The 13,633-nt window shown below is 42.9% G+C and overlaps 1 protein-coding gene across 1 annotated transcript in view; it reads right to left on the bottom strand.

The window, feature by feature from the left end:
• Window positions 1-1,285, bottom strand: part of LOC135509160 (tetraspanin-9) — a 319,454-nt gene extending 318,169 nt beyond the window's left edge. The window contains exon 1 of the mRNA XM_064929578.1: window positions 1,004-1,285. The gene's annotated coding sequence lies outside the window, so the exon portion shown is untranslated. The remainder of the gene's footprint in view (window positions 1-1,003) is intronic.
• Window positions 1,286-13,633: the final 12,348 nt, after the last annotated feature.

The raw sequence follows: 13,633 nt of genomic DNA, 5'->3' as shown, positions 1-13,633 counted from the left end.
CCGCATTGATTATTTGCAACGCAGGACAAGCTAGTTAAACTAGTAATATCAACCATGTGTAGTAAACTAGTGATTATGTTAAGATTGTTTTTTTATAAGATATGTTTAATGCTAACTAGCAACTTACCCTGGCTCCTTGCTGCACTCGTAACAGGTGGTCAGCCTGCCACGCAGTCTCCTTGTGGAGTGCAATGGAATCGGCCATAATCAGATTCCAAAAATGCAGATTACCAATTGCTATGAAAACTTGAAATCGGCCCTAATTAAATTGGCCGGTCTGAAAAGCCATTGATACAGACATGATAGCATTGTTAGAGCAATAAATAGGCTTCATCTGTGCTTCAGACATCCTTTGCAACACAATATGGCACTCAAACTAGACAGTTGTTCAAGCTAGAAGACAGTTGTTCGACAAGGCATGCTTCCCACATACTAGATCAGCACTAGCCGCCTCTCAGCTGTTCCTCCTCAAAGTGCTCTGAATTTATCTTGATACTTAATTGCTTAGGTCTCTGCATGAGAGGCATAATAACCCCTATGCATTCCTTTAGGAATGATTCATGCAGCAATTTCTGCTGGCACCATTTTATGCAAATTGTATGCTCACTAGTTGGCTAATCACATGTGAAAACGTCTTCCCGAAAAGTACATGCTTATAATGTTTCTTCAGACTTCATGAGGCTACATTTGATTTTGTATTAATTTAGTAGCCTATAGTGACATGTTCACACATTAATTCCATGTAACTAACATCATGTGAACGTGATGTTATTTTATGGTAGACTACACAACAATCGTTGTGTCTGTCGCATTATAACAAATTATACGTGCTCTGTATGAAGCCCTAACAGCTCGTGAAATCAGCAGCTCAGCTAAAAAAAGCTATCAGCACACTTGGTAAAGTTATTGAACTGTCATAGTCAACAACGAAACACCCATTAATTGTCTAAAACAGTACTGTGAATTACTACAATATAATGTAGAGTTTAATATCCGGTCTTACCTGTCGAGAATCTCCTTACAAATTACTTTGTTGTAAACTGTCAGACTTGTATCAGCGCAGAGCAAATCCAGAAAAAAACATGCCTGGGAACTTGCAAGCAATGAACAAAGTTTTCATTCCGTTTTCTACACCGAGATATTAGCCCTACTGTTTCATAATTTGTTCGAGCTTTGTCCCTCCATGGGGTGTCCAGGAAGACGGGGTATTTAGCAAAGACGTAAATAGTGACTTTCTGTAGCCTACTTCTGAATCTCCTTTACTTGCTGATACTGACCTCGTATTTCTCCCGTTGGATAAGGAAATGGAGCATGCTGGGGGAAGAAAAGTGGAGAAGCTTAGTTTGCTGACTCCTACAGGCATGATACGGACGTCTATTTAGGAATGTGATGTTCAGAGGGACCGCTATATTCCAAAACTGAACCATTAATTTTTTAACAATCCTTGTTTTTTGCCATTGAGTGGAATTGATGAACTATGACTCACACTATGACTCGTATCCCTGTAAAGGGAAGATCTGAAAGCCGAATCTTCAGTCCTAGGGAATTTAAGTATTGTTAAACAGTGGATTATTCCTGTCAAATAACATAGGTGACCTTTCAGTGTTTTGTCACAAGCAACATTAGTGGGCCTAGTCTATAGGTAAACCCCAATGTTGTTTTTTAAATTACTAATGTGCTACTACTATTTTTGTTCCATAAAATACAGTTGAAGTCGGAAGTTTATATACACCTTAGCCAAATACATTTAAACTCAGTTTTTCACAATTCCTGAAATGTAATCCAATAAAAATGTCCTGTCTTACTTAGGATCACCACTTTATTTTAAGAATGTGAAATGTCAGAGTATATATATTTATATTTTTTACTAGGCAAGTCAGTTTTAGAACAAATTCTTATTTTCAATGACAGCCTAGGAACAGTGGGTTAACTGCCTGTTCAGGGGCAGAATGACAGATTTGTACCTTGTCAGCTTGGGGATTTGAACTTGCAACCTTCCAGTTACTATTCCAACACTCTAACCACTAGGCTACACTGCTGCCCCAAGCACTAATAATAGTAGATTGAATGATTTATTTCAGCTTTTATTTCTTTCATCACATTCCCAGTGGGTCAGAAGTGTACAAACACTTAATTAGTGCTTGGTAGCATTGTCTTTAAATTGTTTAACTTGGGTCAAATGTTTTGAGTAGCCTTCCACCATCTTCCCACAATAAATTGGGTGACTTTTGGCTCATTCCTCCTGACAGAGCTGGTGTAACTGAGTCAGGTTTGTAGGCCTCCTGGCTCACACATGCTTTTTCAGTTCTGCCCACAAATTTTCTGTAGGTTTGAGTTCAGGGCTTTGTGATGGCCACTCCAATACCTTGACTTTGTTTTCCTTAAGCCATTTTGTCACAACTTGAAGAATGGAAGTATGCTTGGGGTCATTGTCCATTTGGAAGACCCATTTGCGACCAAGCTTTAACTTCCTGACTGATGTCTTGAGATGATGCTTCAATAATATCCACATAATTTCCCTTCTCACGAAGCAATCTATTTTGTGAAGTGCACCAGTCCCTCCTGCAGCAAAGCACCCCCACAACATGATGCTGCCACCCCCGTGCTTCACAGTTGGGATGGTTTTCTTTGGTATGCAAGCCTCCCCCTTTTCCTCCAAACATAACAATGGTGATTATGGCTAAACAGTTCTATTTTTGTTTTATCAGACCAGAGGACATTTCTCCAAAAAGTACGCTCTTTGTGTCCATATTCAGTTGCAAACCCGAGTCTGGCTTTTTATGGCAGTTTTGGAGCTGTGGTTTCTTCCTTGGTGAGTGGCCTTTAAGGTTATGTCGATATAGAACCTGTTTTACTGTGGATATAGATACTTTTGTACCTGTTTCCTCTAGCACCTTCACAAGGTCCTTTGCTGTTGTTCTGGGATTGATTTGCACTTTTCACACCAAAGTATGTTCAACTCTAGGAGACTGAGTGGTATGACGGTTGCGTGGTCCCATGGTGTTTATAATTGCGTACTATTGTTTGTACAGATGAACGTGGTACCTTCATGAATTTGGAAATTGCTCCCAATGATGAACCAGACTTGTGGAGGTCTACAATTCTTTTCTGAGGTCTTGGCTGATTTCTTTTGATTTTCCCATGATGTCAAGCAAAGAGGCACTGAGTTTAAAGGTAGGCCTTGAAATACATCCACAGGTACACCTCCAATTGACTATAATTATGTCAATTAGCCTATCAGAAGCTTCTAAAGCCATGACATCATTTTCTGGAATTTTCAGAGCTGTTTAAAGGCACAGTCAACTTAGTGTATGTAAACTTCTGACCCACTGGAATTGTGATACAGTGAATTATAAGTGAAATAATCTGTCTGTAAACAATTGTTGGAAAAATTACTTGTGTCATGCACAAAGTAGTTGTCCTAACTGACTTGCCAAAACTATAGTTTGTTAACAAGAAATTTGTGGAGTGGTTGAAAAAACAGTTTTAATGACTCCAACCTAAGAGTATGTAAACTTCCAACTTCAACTGTAAATGCAATTGACTTCCCTTTAGGCCTACGACATGAATATATTAGATACAATACAGTAATACAACATTTGCTTTATTGGTTAATTTGTCTGCATATTCTTTTGACTTACTTTTCCAGGTAAGTTGACTGAGTATACATTCTCATTTACAGGAACGACCCGGGGAATAGTTACAGGGGAAAGGAGGGGAGATGAATGAGCCAATACGCAATTTGACACACAACACATACATCACAGGCTGGGAGCAGCGCAGGGGTTGCTTAGTGCCTTGCGCAAGGGCACAAAGGCAGTAGGTATTATACAGGATATTTAAGCTCCTACCATTATCATCAGGGTGAGAATCAGATCCATTAGTGAAAGAGCAATTTCCATATGTTTACCATGCAGTTGTTATTGGCACCCCCAACTCTACTAGCACGCCCAACTCTGCCCATGGGGTTCAAAATAGAATTATCCCTCATTAGTTTTCCTTCAAAACTACCACCTGAAAGCACTGACAAAGTGGGAAAAGTGAGATCAATAAATCAATGGAGAGATATCCTCTGTCATACTAACAGTGTGTTATTGACACATATCTAAATGGCATAACCATTAAACAACACATGTATGGAACCATTTGAGTGGAAATCAGTCTCCATTTCTTTAAAATAGCTCACTAAAAACCTCTTAATGGAGCCTCCACCAACCCTAACTCCTGGAGCTAACAGCTTACATACAGACATTAAAATTAGGTGTTTTTTCTGTTGTCCTTTGTAAAAGCTTGAATTGTTTACTGCGTGTGTTTTTTTTCCTGAGTGAGGTTTACATTTTTATTTTATTTTTATTATTATTATTTTTTGTTTGTTTTTTTTAGATTTAGAGTTTGTTGTTTTTCAAGTGTAGTGTGATCCTGCGGCTACTGTTTTCTCAGTAAAGTATTATGTTAATCCTTAACCACTGATTCCTTGTGTCACGACTTCTGCCGAAGTCGGCTCCTCTCCTTGTTCGGGCGGCGTTCAGCGTTCGACGTCACTGGCTTTTTAGCCATCACGACTCCATTTTCTATTATCCATTTGTTTTGTCTTGTTCCATTCACACCTGGTTCGCATTCCCCAATCACACTACATGTATTTATTCCTCTGTTCCCCCTCATGTCTTTGTGTGAAATTATTTGTGTGTTACGTATTGTACGCACTAGGCTAAGCTTTTGTTATTTTCCGTGTGTCTTCACAAAGCTTATTTGTATTGTTATACATTTATGTTGTGTGACTATTGTGCATGCTATACACTTTGCCTTGTTGGCCGGAGGAGGTTTTTTGACGCAGCTGCGTCCGTCTGTATATCTCTCCTGCCGTAATTAAGTGTGCGCCTGTTCACAATTCTCTGCTCTCCTGCACCTGACTTCGCGTCAAGTACGCACATGTCTGACACCTTGTCTGGTCTCTTCTCTGCATCTGGGTTCAACCTCACCACGTCACAGCAGGCTTCTGCCTCAACATGGACCCAGCAGAGATCACCCAGATCCAGAATGCTATAACACAGCAAGGAGCACTGCTGGGGCGGCAGCAAGAACAACTCTCCCAAATATCAGAGACCCTCCGGATCCTCCGGTGCTCTCTGGTGTTAGAGCTACAGTCCTCCTCGTTCCACACTGATTGGGCCATGATCGTCTATATCATCTCTCTACTCTCGAGAAAAGTCCTGGCGTGAGCAACGGCAGTGTGGGAACAGCAGCCACGATCCTGCAGCTCCATATTACCCTTCACTGCCAAGCTGCAACGAGTCTTCAACCACCCAGTTGGCGGATGAGAAGCGGATAGCCGACTGTTCAACCTCTGCCAAGCGGCCAGACCAGTGGCTGACTTCGCCATTGAGTTCAGCACCCTCGTCGCCAAGAGTGGGTGGAATACTGGGGCCGCTTTCCACCAGGGTCTGTCTTCATCAAGGATGAACTGGCCGCTCGGGAACTGGGAGAGGACCTCGAGTCCCTGATAACGCTGGCCACCAGGGTTGGCATCCGAGTACGTGTGAGACAGCTCCTTTTTGACACATCCCAGTTTCCGGAGCACCCCAAGCCACCCGAGCCCAGCATTGAGGAGCTCAGGCAGCTGGGACGCACACATCTGAGCCCACAGGAACGTGACAGGCGCATGCGCAACGGCTACTGGCTCTACTGCGGAGGTCTCGGCCATCTCCATTCTACATGCCCAGAGTTGACCGGAAACACCGGGACTCGGGAGACCAGTACAAGGGGAGACCCTGATGAGCTGTGCAGTTACAACCCAGCTACCCGGTCATCGTCTGACACTACCCGCAACCATCCATTGGAACAACTGTCAGCACCACATTCAAGCCTTCGTAGACTCCGGTGCCATGGATAATTTCATTGACCAAGCCTTTGCCAGAGAATTACAAATCCCTTGCGTGAAATGTCCCATCCCTCTGTAGATTCAAGCCCTCGATGGACGCCGCTCCGGTCCGGTGGAATATCAGGCCAAGCCCATTCTACTGCAGGTTGGGGTGAACTACTTAGACTTTTAGTTTTCATTTGGTCACTGCTCTTGAGAACCCCCTTATCCAAGGGTACGCCTGGCTAGTGCTACAAAACCCACTATTCTCCTGGTCCATGGGACAAGAACTGCCAGACTAAATGCCTCTAAGACCTCCACCAAGAGTCTCGCCGTGTTCCCTGGCATCCATTGAAGACCAAGACTTTTCTGTACTCCCTCTCGACCCTTGAAGCAGCAGTCATGGATAATTACACCCGGGAGTTGCAGCAGGCAAGTTTCATTCGCTCTTCTACATCCCCAGCTGGTGCAAGCTTCTTCGTGGGAAAGGATGGAGGTCTGCGTCCCTGCATTGATTAAAGGGCTGAACAGGGTTAAGATTAAGAATCGTTACCCCCTACCCCTGATGTCCGCCACCTTGGAGTTGACCCATGGGGCCCAATTCTTCACTAAACTGAAACTCCGCAACGCTTACAATCTGGCAAGAATCAGGAAGGGAGATGAATGGAAAACTGCCTTTAACACCCCGAGTGGCCATTTAGTCATGCCCATCGAATTATCGAACTCACCGGTTAGGGGTATGTTGAATCGGTTTGTCTTTGTTTACCTCAACGACATCCTGATCTTCTCCAAGACCCTTCCGGAAACCATCCTGCACGTCCGCCAAGTCCTGAGACCCTCCTGCAGACTCAACTATACATCAAGATAGAGAAGTGTGAGTTCCATGAATCCCAAGTTTCTTTCCTAGGCCACATTATCTCTACCGCCTGCATCCAAATGGACCCCGTAAAAGTGAGGGCGGTCAGCGACTGGCCTCGGCCTGCCTCACTCAAACAAGTCCAGTGGTTCCTCAGGTTTACCAATTTTTACAGGTGTTTTATACGCAACTTTATCATTTCTAAGTAAAGTATTATGTTTATCTTTAACCACTGATTCCTTGTCTGGTCTCTTCTCTGCACCTGGGTCCAACCTCACCACGTCACAGATGCAGTTAATTTCATACCCTGTGCTTTTCTCTTGTGACCATCTTGATCATTACACTACAAACAGACGGTAGGTCATTATCATAATAAGATGCTAATTTAGTCCCTTTTCACAGCAGTAGTGATTTATCAAGCATGAAAGTTGCCCAGGTCAACCATGCTGTATTAGTGACTTAATCACAGGTGTGGGCCGCACATGGACCAGAGACAGACCCTGATTACCTGCATACTGTAGACCACTAGAGCTTAAACAAATCAGTCCTGCCTTCTGGACTCTAGGTATCTACATAGGCAGTGCTCCTATACCCCATACCCTCTGTCTCACTAGAGGTCATTCCTCCAAATTGGTATTATATGCAGCCTAGCAATCTTGGATATTAGTTTAGCAGTGGAGATGGATGATGTGCTTTGCGAGCATTAAGGTGAAATCCCTTTTAACAGCAGTGGCTGGAAGATATTGCCATTGTGAGGTGTTGCTCCTTGTGATGCCGTGTGATACATTTAGTGCCCAGGAGGACTGTTTCTCAGAGGCACTAGGCATGTGTGTGCCTTGTATGAGACATCAGGTGAAATGGTTGCCTTTTACTCACTGACAGAATGTATACACAGTATGTGCTCTGTGCAAGCTTACAGAACTGACCTAGGACTGATGATGAGAGGTGTACATACTATATGCGCACTCTTAGAAAGAAAATGGCTATCAAGAACCTAAAAGGGTTCTTTGGCTGTCCCATAAGAGAACCCTTTTGAGGAACCCTTTTTGGTTCCAGGTAGAACCCTGTTGGGTTCCATGTAGAACCCGTTCCACAAATAAATTGATCTACATGGAACCAACAAGGGTTCTCCTATGGGGACAGCCAAATAACATTTTTCTCTAAGAGTGTGCATACTTAGTCTTCCATAGCCATACATCCAAATCATGTTGTTGTCACACCACCTTCTGATTAGGGAAGCCTGGGTCTCAAGGCTAGTGTATACTATACATTTTTTCATCACAGTTAGCATCTACACTAGGCCTACATGTAACTGAATAGGTAGAATCAGACCTCACTGTCATCATCCTCAGCTGTTCCTTCTATCCTTACCTTCTTAGTTTGGTCCTGTAAACCACCATCTCCCATTAAAACAGGTCACCATGGTCACCATGCATTAAGCCCCTCACATCAAATACACTTTAATTGTCTCAATCAGAGCCAGTCAGGCGTGGCCCATTCTTTTGAAGTCAGTCGTCGTCCAATCACCCAGTGTTTATTGTTGTAGCTGCGGTAGCCTTCCCCTCTGACTCAGGTGCAAGGTGTTCTCTAAGGCTCTGTAAGTCCACAGATATGGCTGGGGACCTTGAATAAACCCAGACATTCATGAGTCCTACCACATCATTAATCCATAGGTTTGCTTGTGGAGCAAGATATTGTAATCAAATCCATAAAAACAAACGATTGACTGGAATAAAGTACTGGGGTGAATTATACAGTGCAATGTCACACAACCATCACTTACTGTATGTGTCACGCCCTGGCCATAGAGAGGCTTTTATTCTCTATTTTGGGTAGGCCAGGGTGTGACTAGGGTGGGCATTCTAGTTTCTTTATTTCTATGTTTTCTGTTTCTATATTTTGGCCGGGTATGGTTCTCAATCAGGGACAGCTGTCTATCGTTGCCTATGATTGGGAATCATACTTAGGCAACCCTTTTTCCTTTGTATTTTGTGGGTAGTTATCTTTGTTTGTGGCACTATAGCCCTAGCAAGCGTCACGGTCGTTGCTTTGGTTCTTGTTTTGTTGGCAACATTTACATAAATAAAGGAAAATGTACGCTCACCATGCTGCACCTTGGTCCGGTCATTTCCACGACGACGCCCGTGACAGTATGTGAGCATACTAAAGTTTTGTGCCTTTGTAAACCAGGTTGTCAAAGTCAAATGTTATTTTTGCCCCTGTAGTGTGTTTATTCAAAATGGCAAATACAGGACTACAGTACTATGCATAAAAGTAAACCACAGCACTGTGCACTCCAACAACTGTCCGACTCTCCGTGTTCACTTATGAGAGGCAAGCGACCCTTTACAGGTAAGCTATTTTCATCAGCCTATTCAACTCCAGAAACAAGTCGCTTTACTTATTGCTCTCACTTTAGTCTGGCAAAATATAAATGCCATTCTGCAAGACATGTTTCCAGTTGGACATAAAGTCCAACATTGTTTATATGAAGCAGAAATAACCATTTTTATGATCTTCAGAAAGTGCATGTGATTGCAAAGAACAGAGGGTGGGATAGCCTAATAATTTTTTCTCCCTCCATAAGACAGGTTGGATATAGAAAACACATTATTCTGTATATTAAAATATGTATATAAAACATACCTTTTAATTTGAGCAGAGACACTGTAATATGATATTGGCAAAGAAATTACAAAGGAAAATGCCATAGAAGGCTTGTTCTGTAGCCTATAACCAAATGTCCTTTAATTGACAGGCTCTGCCTCTGATATATATCAGTTATGAATATATTGTTATTATCTCATGTCAAAAGCAGATATATAGGGACTCAGGGAAGTGCAGAACCATAAAAGAGACTTCAACCTTGTCATGTCACTGTCACTGCAGGGAGGCTTGTCATGTGAATCTGAGGTCACCAGTAGAGCCCTACAGCAGAGCACAGGTCCTGCAGGGCCCAGTGGATGTGGTGTCCCAGCTGGGAAAGCACACATCTCCATCCCCGGAAAATTAATCTGACTTGCCAGTCAGATAAGTCAATGACATCACAACAGTTCTCTGATTACAATAAGTTGTGGAGATACTACTGTCCTTAGCCTTCTGTTTTTACACTATGTCTAATTCTGTTTATTTTAAAGTGTGTAGTTTTTATTAGCATAATATGGCATTGGTGAATGTGGTATGATGTCAGACAAAGAGTAAGTAGTAAGGTATAACAGTGAAAAAATGTGTATCTTCAATATCTACAGTTCTGTTCCTTTAGTGTAGGTTGTCTTTCTGAGGCATATAATTGTTCTATGAATGTCTATATGTCAACATGTTTCTTGTTCAGGGAGAGTGTTGAGGTGCAGTTGCTCTGAGCGTATACTCAGGAGTTAAGCCTTCGCACTAACTGTTGATTGTAGGGTGAAAAGGGCTTTGCTTTAAGCACCCTAAAAACTCTACAGGGGCTTCTCCATGTCGGCCAATATAGCTTCTTGAATGGGGTTTGCTTATATTAAATTACATGGTTAGCTAGCTCCAATTCCCTGTTTTTAACATTCAGCTGTTTGTGAACAACTGCGCTCTATGCTGCTAGTTGACGTTCACTCCACGGAAAGCTCCTTTAAAAACCATTAGGTATGGTTAGGTATGAACTATGAGGTAAGTGAAAATTGAGGGCCTTTTAGGGCCTTTGGGCTTTATTGAACTTGCTGTTGCCATTCAGCAAGAAAGCATTTTTCATGGAAAGTCAATATTCAGTCTTTCTGTATAACATAAAAATATAAGAACTGGGCACACCAAAGAATTGTCACACATATTTTACAATATATTTCCAGATAAGTATATACTTACCATATACTGTACATCCTTTACTATTTATAATACACCTTACTCTATCTGTACAGTATTGTATCCATTTCATATCCTTGATGGCAGGGGCTTGACACGCAGTTGGGGGTCTTGTCTGTACATCATTGTATCCATTTCATATCCTTGATGGCAGGGGCTTGACAAGCAGCTGGGGGTCTTGTCTGTTCATCATTGTTTCAAATCAAATGTATTTATATAGCCCTTCTTACATCAGCTGATATCTCAAAGTGCTGTACAGAACCCAGCCTAAAACCCCAAACAGAAAGCAATGCAGGTGTAGAAGAAAAAACTCCCTAGAAGGGCCAAAACCTAGGAAGAAACCTAGAAAGGAACCAGGCTATGAGGGGTGGCCAGTCCTCTTCTGGCTGTGCCGGGTGGAGATTATAACAGAACATGGCCGAGATGATCAAATGTTCATAAATGACCAGCATGGTCAAATAATAATAATCACAGTAGTTGTCGAGGGTGCAACAAGTCAGCACCTCAGGAGTAAATGTGAGTTGGCTTTTCATAGCCGATCATTCAGAGAATCTCTACCGCTCCTGCTGTCTCTAGAAAGTTGAAAACAGCAGTTCTGGGACAGGTAGCACATCTGGTGAACAGGTCAGGGTTCCATAGCCGCAGGCAGAACAGTTGAAACTGGAGCAGCAGCATGGTCAGGTGGACTGGGGACAGCAAGGAGTCATCATGCCAGGTAGTCCTGAGGCATGGTCCTAGGGCTCAGGTCCTCCGAGAGAAAGAGAGAGTTAGAGAGAGCATACTTAAATTCACAGGACACTGGATAAGACAGGAGAAATACACCAGATATAACAGACTACCCCTAGGCCCCCGACACACAAACTACTGCAGCATAAATACTGGAGGCTGAGATAGGAGGGGTCTGGAGACACTGTGGCCCCATCCGATGATACCCCCGGACAGGGCTAAACAGGCAGGATATAACCCCACCCACTTTGCCAAAGCACAGCGCCCACACCACTAGAGGGATATCTTCAACCACCAACTTACCATCCTGAGACAAGGCTGAGTATAGCCCACAAAGATCTCCACCACGGCACAACCCAAGGGGGGGGGGGCGCCAACCCAGACAGGAAGATCACATCAGTGACTCAACCCACTCAAGTGAGTGGGTTGAGGGACGGCATGGAAGAGCACCAGTAAGCCAGTGACTCAGCCCCTGTAATCAGAGGGTTAGAGGCAGAGAATCCCAGTGGAGAGAGGTAAAGACTTAAAGGTTGAGACTGAGTGCGTCTCTCACATGGGTAGGCAGACCATTCCATAAAAATGGAGCTCTATAGGAGAAAGCACTGCCTCCAGCTGTTTGCTTAGAAATTCTAGGGACAATTAGGAGGCCTGTGTCTTGTGACCGTAGCGTACGTGTAGGTATGTACGACAGGACCAAATCAGAAAGATGGGTAGGAGCAAGCCCGTGTAATGCTTTGTAGGTTTGCAGTAAAACCTTGAAATCAGCCCTTGCCTTAACAGGAAGCCAGTGTAGGGAGGCTAGCACTGGAGTAATATGATCCAATTTTTGGGATCTAGTCAAGATTCCAGCAGCCGTATTTAGCACTAACTGAAGTTTATTTAGTGCTTTATCCAGGTAGCCGGAAAGTAGAGCATTGCAGTAGTCTAACCTAGAAGTTAAAAAGCAGGGATTTTTTTCTGCATAATTTTTGGACAGAAAGTTTCTGATTTTTGCAATGTTAAGTAGATGGAAAAAAACTGTCCTTGAAACAGTCTTGATATGTTCGTCAAATGAGAGATTATGGTCCAGAGTAACGCCGAGTTCCTTCACAGTTTTATTTGAGACGACTGTACAACCATCAAGATTAATTGTCAGCTTCAACAGAAGATCTTTGTTTCTTGGGACCTAGAACAAGCATCTCTGTTTTGTCCAAGTTTAAAAGTAGAAAGTTTGCAGCCATACACTTCATTATGTCTGAAACACAGGCTTCTAGCGAGGGCAATTTTGGGGCTGCACCATGTTTCATTGAAATGTACACCTGTGTGTCGTCCACATAGCAGTGAAAGTTAACATTATATTTTCAAATGACATCCCCAAGAGGTAAAATATATAGTGAAAACAATAGTGGTCGTAAGACGGAACCTTGAGGAACCCCAAAATTTACAGTTGATTTGTCAGAGGACAAACCATTCACAGAGACAAACTGATATCTTTCCAACAGATACGATCTAAACCCGGCCAGAACTTGTCCGTGTAGACCAATTTGGGCACTAAGGTCTAGGAGCACGAGGACAGATGCAGAGCCTCGGTCTGACGCCATTAAAAGGTAATTTACCACATTCACAAGTGCAGTCTCAGTGCTATGATGGGGTCTAAAACCAGACTGAAGCATTTTGTAACATTGTTTGTCTTCGGGGAGGCAGTGAGTTGCTGCGTAACAGCTTTTTCTAAAATTTGAGAGGAATGGAAGATTCGATATAGGCCGATAGTTTTTTATATTTTCTGGGTCAAAGTTTGGCTTTTTCAAGAGAGGCTTTATTTCTGCCACTTTTAGTGAGTTTGGTACACATCCGGTGGATAGAGAGCCGTTTATTATGTTCAACATAGGAGGGCCAAGCACAGGAAGCAGCTCTTTCAGTAGTTTAGTTGGAATAGGGTCCAGTATGCAGCTTGAAGGTTTAGAGGCCATGATTATTTTCATCATTGTGTCAAGAGATATAGTACTAAAACACTTGAGTGTCTCCCTTGATCCTAAGTCCTGGCAGAGTTGTGCAGATTCAGGACAACTGAGCTTTGGAGGAATACGCAGATTTAAAGAGGAATCTGTAATTTGCTTTCTAATGATCATGATCTTTTCCTCAAAGAAGTACTGCTGAAGTGAAAGCCATCTTCTCTTGGGGAATGCTGCTTTTTAGTTAGCTTTGCGACAGTATCAAAAAGAAATTTCAGATTGTTCTTATTTTCCTCAATTAAGTTGGAAAAATAGGATGATCGAGCAGCAGTGAGGGCTCTTTGATACTGCACGGTACTGTCTTTCCAAGCTAGTCAGAAAACTTCCGTTTGGTGTGGCGCCATTTCCGTTCCAATTTTCTGGAAGCTTGCT

This window comes from Oncorhynchus masou, chromosome 22 (genome assembly GCF_036934945.1).
Source record: "Oncorhynchus masou masou isolate Uvic2021 chromosome 22, UVic_Omas_1.1, whole genome shotgun sequence".
Taxonomy (NCBI): Eukaryota; Metazoa; Chordata; class Actinopteri; order Salmoniformes; family Salmonidae; genus Oncorhynchus; species Oncorhynchus masou.
The sequence above is the reverse complement of the archived record's forward strand: the minus strand, read 5'-3'. Positions and strand labels throughout refer to the sequence as shown.